We start from the raw sequence: 14189 nt of genomic DNA, 5'->3' as shown, positions 1-14189 counted from the left end.
TCCACTTGATAGACATCCTGAAAATCAAAGTTCTTCTGTTCACAGAGTGTTCCCATCTGTCATTGCTTCACCTTTTATCTAAAAAGCTTTAGTCCAGAGGTTAAAATATAACTTGCTTTGCTCAAAGATGACAAGTAAATGATCTTTACTATGGTGATAGGGAAAAAAGACAAAGAATGAATTTAATTTTTTCTGATTACATGAGAATGCTTAATGTCTCTCTTATTATGGAGTACATTAAAAAAGCCAAGAAGTGATGACTTCATGTTCAATTATTACTGGTACATAGATATTAGAATATTCTAAAATATCTCACAAAGCTCATGGCGTCATAATGTGATTGGTCTCTCAATTCTCCTCTATTTGGAATTAAAAACATATTAATTTCCATAGCTGATCATAATTTCTTCCATATAATGGATGAAAAAATTTTGTATCTTTGTTCATCAATATAGTCATGTAATCCAATATAATTCACCAATTTAAGTATAGGACAAATATTTTGTGGTATACGTGTAGTAAACAGCTTGACAAGAAGTTACTAAGAATCTCATGACAAAGAGTTACCTCATTTTCTGTATCCATTCTTCTATTGGGGAACATTTGGGTTATTTACAGCTTCTGGCTATTGCAAATGAGGCTGCTTTGAACATAATGAAGAATGTGTCCTTATTATATATTGAAGTATCTTTTGAATATATGCCCAGGAGTGGTACAGCTCAGTGCTCTAGTAGAACTATTTCCAATTTTCTGATTTCTAGGGTGTTTGTACCAGCTTGCAATGACACCAGCAGTGGAGGAGTGATCTTCTTTCTCTAAATCCTTACCAGCCCCTGCTGTCCCCTGAGTTTTTGATCTTAGCCATTTTGACTTGTGTGAGGTGCAATCTCAGTGTTGCTTTGATATGCATTTCCCTGAGTACTAAGCATATTGAACATTTCCTTAAGTGCTTCTCAGCCATTCAAGATTCCTTAGTTGAGAAATCTGTTTCCGCTCTGTACCTGCAACTGCCAGCAGTTACATCAAATGGGTTATCGGGTTACATGGAGAGAAACCTGTGGATAGAACAGGGTGGCAAGAGAAACATGAAGCCATGACAAATTTCCTGATCAAAGCTCAAATTAGTTTAATGGGGGTCTCCAAATATAAATAGGTGGGGGAAGACCCTTCCCCCAAAGGCTGGAATCTCTCACATTACCTGCTCACTTACTCTGCAGTTGGCTAGTGTCAGGTGGCTAGTGCCTCTCAGGAAACTGCAGGTCCTAGGAGAACAACAGGCACCTTGGTCTGAGGGCTCCACCCTAGGTGGAGCAGGATTATGGCAAGCACAGGAATTCCTGCTCAAATGCTGGGAGAGGAACTTCACCTTGGACAATGTCAAGTTCCTGTCAGGTGGCATGACAGCCCAATATGGCTCTATACATGTACCCCATTTGTTAATAGGTTTGTTTGTTTCTCTGGAGTTCAATTTCTTGAGTTCTTTGCATATTTTAGATATTACCATTCTATTAGATGTAGGGTTAGTCATGATTTTTTCCCAATCTGTGGGTTTCTGGTTTGTCCTATTGACAGTGTCCTTTGCCTTTCAGAAGTTTGGCAGTTTTATAAGGTCCCAAACATCAATTATTGATCTTAGAGCATAACCCATTGATGTTCTGTTCAGGAAGATTTTCCCTGAGCTAATGTATTCAGGGTTCTTCCTCACTTTCTCTTCTATTAGTTTGAGTGTATCTTGTTTTATGTGAAGGTCCATGACCCACTTAGACTTCAACTTTGTACAAGGAGATAAGGATGGATCAATTTGCATTTTTCTACATGTAGCCCACCAGTTGAACCAGCACCATTTGCTGAAAATGCTGTCTTTTATACACTGGATGGTTTTAGCTCCTTTGTCAAAAATCAAGTGACCATAGGTGTGTGGATTCATTTCTGGGTCTTCAATTCTGTTCCATTAATTTACTTGCCTATCTTTGTGCCAGTTTGCAAACCCTATTTCCAGGGTAATAAAGACAGGTCTCTGTGTAGTTTATGTGCAAGTATTTAATTTTTATTTTTTTCAATTAGATATTCTCTGTATTTACATTTCAAATGTTATCCCCTTTCCTGGTTTCCCCTCTGAAAACACCCTATCCCATCCCCCCTCGCCCTGCTCACCAAAGCACTCCTTCCCATTTCCCTGTCCTTGCATTCCTCTATACTGGGGCATAGAGCCTTACAGAACCAAGGACCTCTCTTCCCTTTGTTGTCCAACAAGGCCATCCTCTGCTCCATATGCACCTGGAAGCTTTGGTTGGTGGTTTAGTCCCTGGGTGCTCTGGGGTTACTGGTTGTTTCATATTGTTGTTCCTCCTATGGAGCTGCAAGCTCCTTCATCTACTTTGTCCTTTCTCTAGCTCCTCCATTGGGGACCTTGTGGCCAGTCCAATGGTTGGCTGAGAGCACCCACCTCTGTATTTGTCAGGTACTCACAGAACCTGTCTTGAGACAGCTATATCAGGCTCCTGTCAGCGAGTGCTTGTTGACTTCCACAATAGGTTTGGTGGTCTGGGTTTGGTGACTGTATATGGGATGAATACCCAGGTGGGGAACTCTCTAGATGGTCTTTCCTTCAGTCTCTGCTCCACACTTTCTCTCTCTATCTCCTCCCATGGGTATTTTATTCCCCCTTCTTAGAAGGACCAAAGTGTCATAATTTTGTCTTCCTTTCCATTGAGCTTCATTTGGTCTCTAAATTAGTCTAGAATAATGTCACTCAAAGTTTGCATCTCAGCAGCTACTTGTTACAGTTGAACTTTTACTGTTTCCAATTTGTTTTTAAAGGTTTTTACTTGACAGTGCAGATAAGAAAATTATGGAATGATAGAAACTGTAGATTATCTACTGTGGAAATTCTATAGGTTTAGGGCTATCTTTTAAGGCTGAATAGTGATCACATTAATTTGAGCACTTTCCTTTGGTTTATATAGAACTAACATTTTTCCACTTGGAACTGAAATTAACTACTAAGGTCCATGTAAAGTGAACCAACTATTTGATATATTTACTTTTTTTTCAAGTGTATCTTTAATTACTGAATTCATAAGAACACAGAATCATAATTGATGAAGGCTGCCAAGATTTTAATCTAGCCTATATTGCTCTTAAGAAATTCCCTGTATCCATGCTGTCATGAATAGAGCCAGGCCTTGGTGCCTCCCCATGAGATGGATCCCAAGTTGGGCATGTCACTGGACTGCCTTTCCCGAAGTCTCTTCTCCATTTTTGTTCCTGGTGTCCTTTTAGATAGGAAAACTTCTGGGTCAAATAATTTGACTGTGACTTGGTAACACCATTCCTCCCCTTGATGCCCTGTCTATCTACTGAAGGTGGATTCTTTCAGTTCCCTCTCCCCACTGTTGGGCATTTCATCTAAGGTCAATCCATTAAGTCCTGATAGTCTCTCACCTCCCGGATCTCTGGTACTTTCTAGAGGGTCCCAACATCTCAAAAACCCTCAAGGGTTCATATGTCCATTCATTTAGATGGCCCTCTGGGCTTTTCTTCTGTCTGTTCCCCCTCACTATCCCATTTTCGCCTCCCCTTCACTCTCCCACCCAAATGCCTCACTCCTTCTTTCTCTAATGACTACTTTATTCCCCTTTCCAATGGGGGATTTAAACACTTTCATTTGGGACTTTCTGTTTATTAATGTTAAGTTCTCTGGATTGTATCCTAGATATCCTGTACATTTTGGCTAGTATCCACTTATTAATGAGTACATACAGTATATGTCCTTTTGGGTCTGGGTTACCTCAATCAGGATGATATTTTCAAGCTCTATCCATTTTCCTGAAAAACTCATGTAGTTCTCTTTCTTAAAATAGGTGAATAGTATTCCATTGCTTAAATGAACCACATTTTCTGTATCTATTCTTCCACTGAGGAACATCTGAGTTGTTTTCAGCTTCTGGCTATTATAAACAGGGCCATGATGAACATAGTGGTATTCATGTTGCTTTGGTATGGTGGGACATCTTTTGGATATATGCACAAGAGTGGTATAGCTGGGATGTCAAGTAGATCTATTTTCCATTTTCTGAGGAACCCCAGATTGATTTCCAGCATGGCTTTACAGGTTTGCAATCCCACCACCAATGGAAGGGTGGTCCTCTTTCTCCACATCCTTGCCAGCATATACTCTCTCCTGAATTATTGATCATAGATATTTTGACTGTTTTAAGGTGGAATCCCCAGATTGTTTTGGTTTGCATTTCCCCGTTGATCAAAAATTTTGAACATTTAAGTGCTTCTTGGCCATTTGACAATCCTCTATTGTGAACTCTCTACTTAGCTCTGTGCCTCATTTTTAAATTCGGTCATTTGGTTTTGTGGAAGTTAGCTTCTTGAGTTTTTATATATTTTGAATATTTACCCTCTATTGGATATGAGGTTAGTTAGGACTATTTCCAAATCTGTTGGTTGTCATTCTATTGACGGTGTCTACTAAGTGTCTACTAATACTACTCATTTGTTTGAACTAATTTTATATTCAGCCACTTTGTAGAAGTTTTTCGTCAGCTGTAGATGTTCCCTGATATAGTTTTTGAGGTCACTTATGTATCCTATCATATCTTCCACAAATATTGATACCTTGACTTTTTCTTTTGTAATTTGTATCCCCTTGATCTCCTTCTGTTTTATTTTTGCCTTAGCTAGAACTTTGAGTACTGTATTGAATAAATGCAGTGAGAGTGGGCAGCCTTGTGTTGTCCCTGATTTTAGTTGGATTGTTTCAAATATCTCTTTATTTAATTTGATATTGACTGTTGGTATATTGTGTGGTGGTTTTATTATGTTTAGATATGAGCCTTGAATTTCTGATCTCTCCAAGACTCTTAACATGAAGAAATGTTGTATTTTTAATGGCTTTCTCAGCATCAAATGAGATGAACATGTAAATTTTTGAGTTTGTTTATATAATGAATTATGTTAATGGATTTTCATATATTGAACCATCCCTGCATCCCTGGGATGCAGGGCCCTGAGCACACCTAACACCCAGAGGAAGCTCCACTACCAGGCACTCTAACATGCCCAGAATTATAGGATCAGAGTTGAGGAGGACCCAACATTTGTCCCATCACCTCGAGGAACTGGGACTAGCTCAACCCAGGAACACAGGAACTCTGCCAGAGTAGTGGCATGGGTTCCTTCTGGTCTGTCTGGGCTGGGACCCTGAGCAGACCTTGGGTGTAAATTCTGCAGTCAGTCCCATAGCACCCAGAGGAAGCTGTACTGCCAGGTACTCTAACTTGCACAGGATTACAGCATCCCAGGATCCTAGGATCCCAGGAGCTTGGTCACACCAGGATCTCTGTCCCAGAGGCAGCTTGAATCCAAGGAGCTCAGACACACCCAGGAAATCGGGATCCCAGGATGCTCGAATCATAGGATCACAGTGACAGCTTATCTCTGAGGCGGTCTGAGGACAGGCTACCCTCTGATATAGTGAGGACAGTTATCCCTAGAAATAACCAGATGGTGGGAGGCAACCATAAGAACATAAGCAACAGAAACCAAGGTCATTTGGCATCATTAGTGTATCCGCCCATGGCTACATACAAATGGTGAGGGTTCCCTGTAAGGAAAGCTGGGGACAGGAAAGAGGGTGAGAAGAGAAACATGGAACCAAGGCAAGATTCCTGCTCAAGGCTCAAACTTTATTTGGGGTCTGACAATTTAAGGTTTTGGGGTGAGACTCTCCTCCCAAAGTCGAAAGTCTGCTCTGAGGGTGTTGGCTCCACTGTTCCACACTGCTCAGTGGGTAGCTTGCTTGATTCTGGAAACTGTAGGTCTGGCAGATCAAAGGCTGATCCCAGTGTTCCACCCCAGCTAGTATCAGGTTTTAGCTAGTGGCCTCTTAGGTATTCACAGTAAGCTGCAGGTTCTGCTGCAGGTTCTTTGGAGAACAATGGGCCAGAACTTCGAAGACTGAGAAGTAGTAGTTAGCCGTGCTCAAAAGCTGGGGGGAGGGTGCAGTTTCTGTCAGGTGGCATGACACCCCAATTATGGCTCTCTACAAATCAGAACCCAATTATTTCACTATAGGAAGTCCTGGATACACTATTACTCTAGAAAAGCAAGATTCAGACCTAAAATCACTTCTCATGATGATGATATAAGACTTTAAGAAGGATATAAATAACTCCCTTATAGAAATACAGGAGAACACAGATAAACAGCTAGAAGCCCTTAAGAGGTAACACAAAGATCCCTTATTGAATTACATGAAAAGAATCAAACAGGCTAAAGAAATAAACTATAGCATCAAGGATCTCAAAATTTAACTAGAAAAAATACATTACAAAGGGAGACAACCCTGGAGCTAGAAAAGCTAGAAAAGAGATCTCAAGTCATAGATGCAAGCATCATAAACAGAATATAAGAGAATGAATAGAATCTCAGGTTCAGAAGATAACATAGAAAACATGGACACAACAGTCAAAGAAGACACAAAAAGCAAAAAGGTCTGTGTTATTTCTCCCTTTGGTGTATATGGTGTTTACCTGGCACTAAGAGGGCAGACTTGGTCCTCTGATGGTTTGGTCCACAAATCCTTCTCGCTTTCTACCTGGAGGCTTGCTGTCTTCACAGTGACTGCTCTACTCCCTCCCTCTCCACCTTTATCCTTCATGGTCCAGTCCTGGAGAAGCTTGAGAGGAATCCATAATCTTTGAATGGAAACATCTACAAGGCCATATGCATATCCTTTCCCAAATTACTTCAGCCAACCAGGCTTCAAATTCTCAAATTGTTTAAACTTCACAGTCCTGTCTTAAGGCAGTGGAGAATGTTCTGTAGATAAATACGTTTGAGTTCCTGAAGATGTGTCACTTCAGGTAAACGTAAAAATAAATGTAAATAATGAAAGCATAGGGGAGGGGAGGGAATAGTGCAGTCATTGTGAAGACTGCAGCCCTCCAGCTAGAAAAGCAGAAGGATTTATGGAGAATCAAGCTCAAGGGTAAGTCCAAGGTCTGACACTGTTACTGAGGCTATGGAGCACTCACAAAATGTGACCAAGCATGACCTCACTCCAGAAGACCCAACAAGCAGCTGAAAGAATCGGATGCAGATATTTGCACCCAACCAATGGACAGAAGCAGCTGATACCTGTTGTTGAATTAGGGAAGGATGAAAGAAGCCAAAGATAAGGGCAATTCTGTAGGAGGACCAGCAGTCTCATTTAATTGGGACCCCTGAGATCTCTCAAACATTGGACTACCAAACAGGCAGTATATACCTGCTGATATGAGGCCTCCAACACACATTCAGTAGAGGACTGCTGGGTCTGAGTTCATTTGGAGATGATGCACCTAACCATCAACAGAGTGGAGGTCCGAGAGAGTTTAGAGGTCGGGGTTGGTAGGGAGGAGGGTTGTGACATTCATATGAAGACAGGATGTTTGGGAGGAGGTATGGAATGTGGAACAGTCAGAGGATGGATGAAGGGTGTTGGGGGGAAATAAAATATGGAGAGTAAAAAATAAATAAATTTATTACTGATAAAAAGAAAAATAGTTGTTATTTTAATGTTATGTTTGCTCTTTCACTTATGACCTGGTCTTAATGATTATGAGGAATTCTATCATATGATAAATATTGCATCATTTGCAAAAGATTTTATTTTTTTCTACTACAGACTTAATGCTATTTCACAACTGCCTATTATCCCAGTTCTAGAGGATCTGGTACCATTGCACAGACATTTAGTCAGAACATCAATGCACATAAAAATAAAGCAATATATTTTTAAGGTAGCATGTAAGCAATAAATATGCTATAATAATATTTGAAAGTTGTTGAGTGTTTTTAAATGTCCTGTCTGACATTTTTGTGGGTAATAATAGGTGTTCTTATGAGAGGAGATGCCATTGGTCCTGTGAAGGCTCGATGCCCCAGTGTAGGGGAATGCCAGGTCAGGAAAGTGGGAAGTGGGGGTTCATAAGCTCTGGGATGGGGGATGGAATAGGGTTTTTTTTGAGAAATATTGAGGAAAGGGGATAACCTTTGAAATATAAACAAAGCAAATAAATAAAAACTAAAATAAAAAAAACATAAAAAAGTTGTTCTTGTTAACAGGTATCCGAGATATTATAACATGTCTGATCTGTATAAATTTTCAAGTATAATAATAAGACTGATTTTATGTACACCTCCTGAATCATGTCATATACACATTATAGCTCTTTCTCTTTGGAGTTGCCTAACAGGATGTCATTCATGTAATGAATATTATAAACCTGAGGAAAGGCCTGCCTCACAACTCTAAAACATTCCTACATGATATTGATACAATAGTAAATTTTTGCCATGACTTGAGGTAATAAAGTCAATTGATATCAAAGCTGGGATTCTTCAGGATTGAGTGAAGGAACAGAAAATGTTATATATATCTTATAATAAAGATTTACATATAGTATAAAATCAGTTTTCAATTTTTTTTGATACAGGGTTTCTCTGTGTAGCCCTAGCTGTCCTGGAATTCACTTTGTAGACTAGGCTGGCCTAAAACTCAGAAATCCACCTGCCTCTGCCTCCCAAGTGCTGGGATTACAGGCCTGAGCCACCACTGCCTGGTTTGTAGGACAATCTTTAGCAAAAGCTGTCAGTGTAGATTCAGGCTGTAAAGCTCCTATTGGCCACATGGTGGCATTAAGATTTCATAAGTCAATCAATCATCTCCACTTACCCTATTATTTTTTAACTACAAAACCAAGAAAATTCCATGGAGAAAAGGGACAGATTTATGTTCCCATCATTCTACTGTCATCTGACTACTGGTAAGGAGCCTATAACTTTCCTTTAGACCTGGGCCTTTGAGTTGTTCAGACAAACTACAGTTTTATGTAACTTTTGGCTACAATGAATTACCCAGTCCATGCTTATGATATTATTCTTGTGAGAATATAGGTTCTATAATCTTTTGTAACCCTTTACCCACTCCTTTTCCTTTTTGATATCCCAAATTTTTCATTAGCTATTGAGATTCTGAACAATAGGTTTTAGTAGAGTTTGTAATATATATCTATATGCATTTGATTTATGTAGAAAGGCTTTTAACATAGTCCAAATAGTAATCAGAATATGAGTAAGAAAGGCTATGTGATTTGCATTATGCCATCTTGGTCTATATAGTGTAATTTTGTTTATTCTTATTAGAATTCATAGTTGTTAATATATCAGAGTTGAACTATAAAATGCCATTCAGATAACCACTATTCCATGACTAAAACATCATCATCAGTTCCAAAGTTCAAACAATTCTATTAATATTTTTATAGTGTATTGTATTCCTTTAATAGGGTTCTTAACTCTGAACTTTTTTCTGTACTATTGAATCCTCCTGCATGGATCAAGTTTTTTCATGAAGAAACTTTATAGACAATAATCGTATCTGTGCAAATTTTCCTCTATCTTTAGATTGTGAATTAGAAGGTACTGTGATCATGACTGCTATTTTCCCTGTATAACTGTCAACAAGTTCTTATGAACTGTCAACAAGTCCTTTCATGGATAAACTATTATCATCCAATAGTTCAATAGTTCCAGGTAGGTAAGGTCTGCAAAAACCTGTTTGACACTTAAAATGACATTGAAGAGGGAAAATGGAAATACTTTAGGACAAAGAATATCAAAAGAGAACTTGCTTGAGTAGTAGTTTGTAACAAAAGAATAGATTGGTTACAATCTGCAGCTGGCATAAATGCTATTGTTTTCATATTTAAACTTTTATATTGTAGAGCTTTTAGGGTTCCCTCATCAGGTTTCTCTATTGTTGACTCATATTGCTATTGTTGTCACATAATCATATTTAAATCAGCATCCCTTAGCCCAGTGTTTTACTTTCTCTCATATAGGCCATATGGATTCTGAGCAGTTATTTTTTTTTGATTTTTTATTTGATATATTCTTTATTTACATTAAAATAATTTCCCCTTTCCACGGTCCCCTCTACCCAAAAGTCCCATAAGCCCTCTTCCCTCCCCCTGTTCTGATCATTCAATTGTTGTAAAGACAATTTACAATTTACCTTTAAGTGGCCACTTGACAAACATCAGCTTTTGCACAGCAAAGATTCCTATAGCAGCTAATTTTGTTCAGTGATAATAGGTCCCTACGTATCTTCATAACTTCAGAGAGTTCATAAGATTTTTCTCTCTTTGAGGCTTTGTTAACTTTTGACAATCTTCATTGTTATTATAAAAAGTAAAAGTCTTATAAGAACTCTTGAATTTGTTCTCACTTTACTTGTTCTTCAATAGCATCCTTGAATCTTCCTATGAAATCACCGTAAGGCTCTAAGGAACCTTGTATATTCTGTATTTTACTATACCTGAAGTCAGATTCCTTATCAATTTTCATGTAGTCAGTCACAGATAGCTACATACCCAACATTCAAGGGGGCTGAAGAAGGTATATTATGCAACTGATAATCTGTTGATGCTCATCTACCAATCCCTATCGGCATCTCATTGTGACATCTCTAGGATGTCCCTCATTTCTAGTTGGCAAACTTTTTGATGGACTTTATTTGAAAGCCATATTTGCCACTGAAGAGATTGTAAAGGGCTAAAAACCACTTTAGCAATTACGTGAAACATATGGCAATCATTGCACATTATTACTCCAATGAAAATGATAATCATTACTATATAGAACACTAGGTCCTTCTTAAAATCTTTCATAATATCCATGTCTAATTCCTGATAATCATTTTGACTTTATTGAAATTTTATGAGAAGCAGCAAGCACAGCTCATGAGGCCATGGAAAAATAGATCAATGAATTCCTTTTCAACACCATACACTAGTTTGCCTAGTTTGTAAAGTTAGACTTTTCATAGGCTTTCCTAATTCCTCTTTGAAAAGTGGGGAAATTCAAGATTATATTGGAAATCAAATTCTTTATCCCATGCTATAGGATCATCTTATGCAATGCCTGTACACATTTTAAGGTTCCAGTAATATCACCGAGGAATTGATCACCTGGATAGTTATTAATAGCACTATTTTTTTTACTTTTGAATGTGCCCATACATGGAAATATTTTTTACACATTTTACCAATTTTAAAGTATGCTCATCCTGTTTACTATATTCATGTAAAGTATTAGCCATCAGTTCCTATTGATTATTAACATCTTTATCTTCTTTAAGTATAGATAATAGTCTCTATTAATGACCAAGTGATCAAAGAGAGGATCCTTTCCCTCTCATTTACATGCTTTTTAAATATTCAGAAAATCTCATACTTCTTCATTTAAGTGCCATGTCCTGCAAACTATGAATTATAATCACAAGCAATTTGAAATCATTCTAGTAGTTGTGACTTTGATAAGTGTGCTCGTCCTTTTGTTAACAAATGATGCACAAGCTCAACATAAAGCAGAACTTTCTCGTGTTCCTTCCCTATGACTCTTACTGTGAGTGTCTTCAATGTTAGGTCCCCATTTAGCTTGTAACAGCTCCAGAGACCGTGAGACTTTATAAAATGGAGTTGACAAGTGAGGCAGACTAAAATCTCAGGAAGTATCCACCTTTATTTACAGCATCAGACAATGCATAGTCTAAAGTTTCATAACTGGTATATAAATAAAGATCACATGAGTTTAAGCTGTATCAAATCACAAGGACAAGACACGTATGACAAAACATGTATTTATATACAGGCATATGAAGGAATATTTATATTCTCACTCCTATCTCTTTCACCGTGGAAGATGACATATATTCATATCATGAACAATCTTCTGTTTTGAAGAAACTGAGGTGACAAGAATATTGTCCTGCTTTCTTGTAGTATTTTCAAAAAACTCTGAATTCTATTCCCATGCCTCCAATCCTTGTCAATTCCAACACTACATTAATGCAAGGTTACTTCTGGATGGGTCAGATGATTTCATATTTTTATTGATCAACACATTGGCAATTTTTTCCAAGAACTCTAAAGCAGAGATAATTGTGGGTGGGAATCATTTAAGAATACTCAAAGACAAAAATCTATGAAATTTATTAAAAATAACATAGAACAACTGAATAAAAGTAAATTCAGATGTATTTTAAAATGTAATGATATTAAAACATGAATATTAAAGTTATAAAAATATATAAAATATAAGTTATATTTTATATATACCAACTTCTTTGTAGTTGAATTATGTCACGGTGGCAAATTATTAATATTTTCATATATCATTAACGATTTTATTTTTCTATATACCTTTTCTTGGAAAGTAATGTTTATGTTCAGCCTGTATGAATGTAAAAATAAACGCAGAAAGTTCTTGTTCACTAGTGTCTCAGTCTTTTAAGAGTTCTCCTTGCTCATCTCTTCTGAGTTTCTCATCTATCCTACTCAAATATCCTAAGTAATATTTAGATCCTAAGTAATATTAGTAATCTTTTTTTCTCTAAACTAAAAAATGCTACATTTTGAAAATATTAAAATTTTAACATTTTAAAATTAAAATACTAAAATGTCTTTTGGAAAGTATAATGACATCATTTCTCACTTTGCATTCCTCCCTGCAAACATTCTAAAATCCATGCATCCTTGCTCTGTTTCAAACCCATAGCCTCCTGTTTCACTGAGTGTTGTTTCATTCAAATATGTATATGCCTCTACATTTATATTCTTAAATATAACCTGATCGGGCTTTATAATGTTAAATTTGGCTCTATCAACATACATTATCTAACATTTAACAGGTGTTAAGATATTTGATGGTAAAAAAAAAGATATTTGATTCTTTGTTAAGATCTGTACCCCATTTTTTAATAGGGTTATTTGGTTCCCTGGGGTCTAACTTCTTGAGTTCTTTGTATATATTGGATATTAGCCCTCTATCAGATGTGGGGTTGGTGAATATCCTTTCCCAATTTGATGGTTGCCGTTTTGTCCTTTTAACGGTGTCCTTTGCCTTACAGAAACTTTGTAATTTTATGAGGTCCCATTTGTCAATTCTTGATCTTAAAACATAAGCTATTGGTGATCTGTTCAGGAACTTTTCCCCTGTGCCCATGTCCTCAAGGGTCTTCCCCAGTTTCTTTTCTATTATTTTCAGTGTGGCTGGTTTTACATGGAGGTCCTTGATCCACTTGGAGTGAAGTTTAGTACATGGAGATAAGAATGGATCAATTCTCATTCTTCTGCATGATGACCTCCAATTGATCCAGCACCATTTGTTGAAAAGGCTATCTTTTTTCCACTGGATGTTTTTGGTTCCTTTGTCGAAGATCAAGTGACCAGAGGTATGTGGATTCATTTCTGGATCTTCAATTCTATTCCATTGGTCCACTTGTCTGTCACTGTGCCAATACCACGCAGTTTTTAACACTATTGCTCTGTAGTATTGCTTGAAGTCAGGGATACTGATTCCCCCATAATTTCTTTTGTTGTTGAGAATAGTTTTAGCTATCCTGGGTTTCTTGTTATTCCAGATGAATTTGAGAATTGCTTTTTCTAACTCTGTGAAGAACTGAGTTGGGATTTTGATGGAGATTGCATTGAATCTGTAGATCACTTTTGGCAAGATGGCCACTTTAACTATATTAATCCTTCCAACCCACGACCATGGCAGATTTTCCCATTTTCTGAGGTCTTCTTTGATTTCCTTCTTCAGAGACTGAAGTTCATGTCATATAGATCTTTCACCTGTTTGGTTAGAGTCACACCAAGATACTTTATATTGTTTGTGGCTATTTTGAAGGGTGTCATTTCCCTAACTTCTTTCTCAGCCTGCTTATCCTTTGAGTATAGGAAGGCTACTGATTTGCTTGAGTTGATTTTATAACCAGCCACTGTGCTGAAGTTGTTTATCAGCTGTAGTAGTTTTCTGATGGAAGTTTTCGGGTCACTTAAGTAGACTATCATGTCATCTGCAAATAGTGATAATTTGACTTCTTCCTTTCCAATTTGTATCCCCTTGACCTCCTTATGTTGTCTAATTGCTCTAGCTAGGACTTCAAGTACTATATTCAAAAGATATGGAGAGAGAGGACAGCCTTGTCTAGTCCCTGATTTTAGTGGGATTGCTTCAAGTTTTTGTCCATTTAGTTTGATGTTGGCTACCGGTTTGCTGTATATTGCTTTAATGATGTTTAGGTATGGGCCTTGAATTCCTGTTCTTTCCAAGACTTTTAGCATGAA

The sequence above is a fragment of the Apodemus sylvaticus genome, chromosome 11 (genome assembly GCF_947179515.1).
Source record: "Apodemus sylvaticus chromosome 11, mApoSyl1.1, whole genome shotgun sequence".
Lineage (NCBI taxonomy): Eukaryota > Metazoa > Chordata > Mammalia > Rodentia > Muridae > Apodemus > Apodemus sylvaticus.
This window is presented reverse-complemented; position numbering follows the sequence as displayed.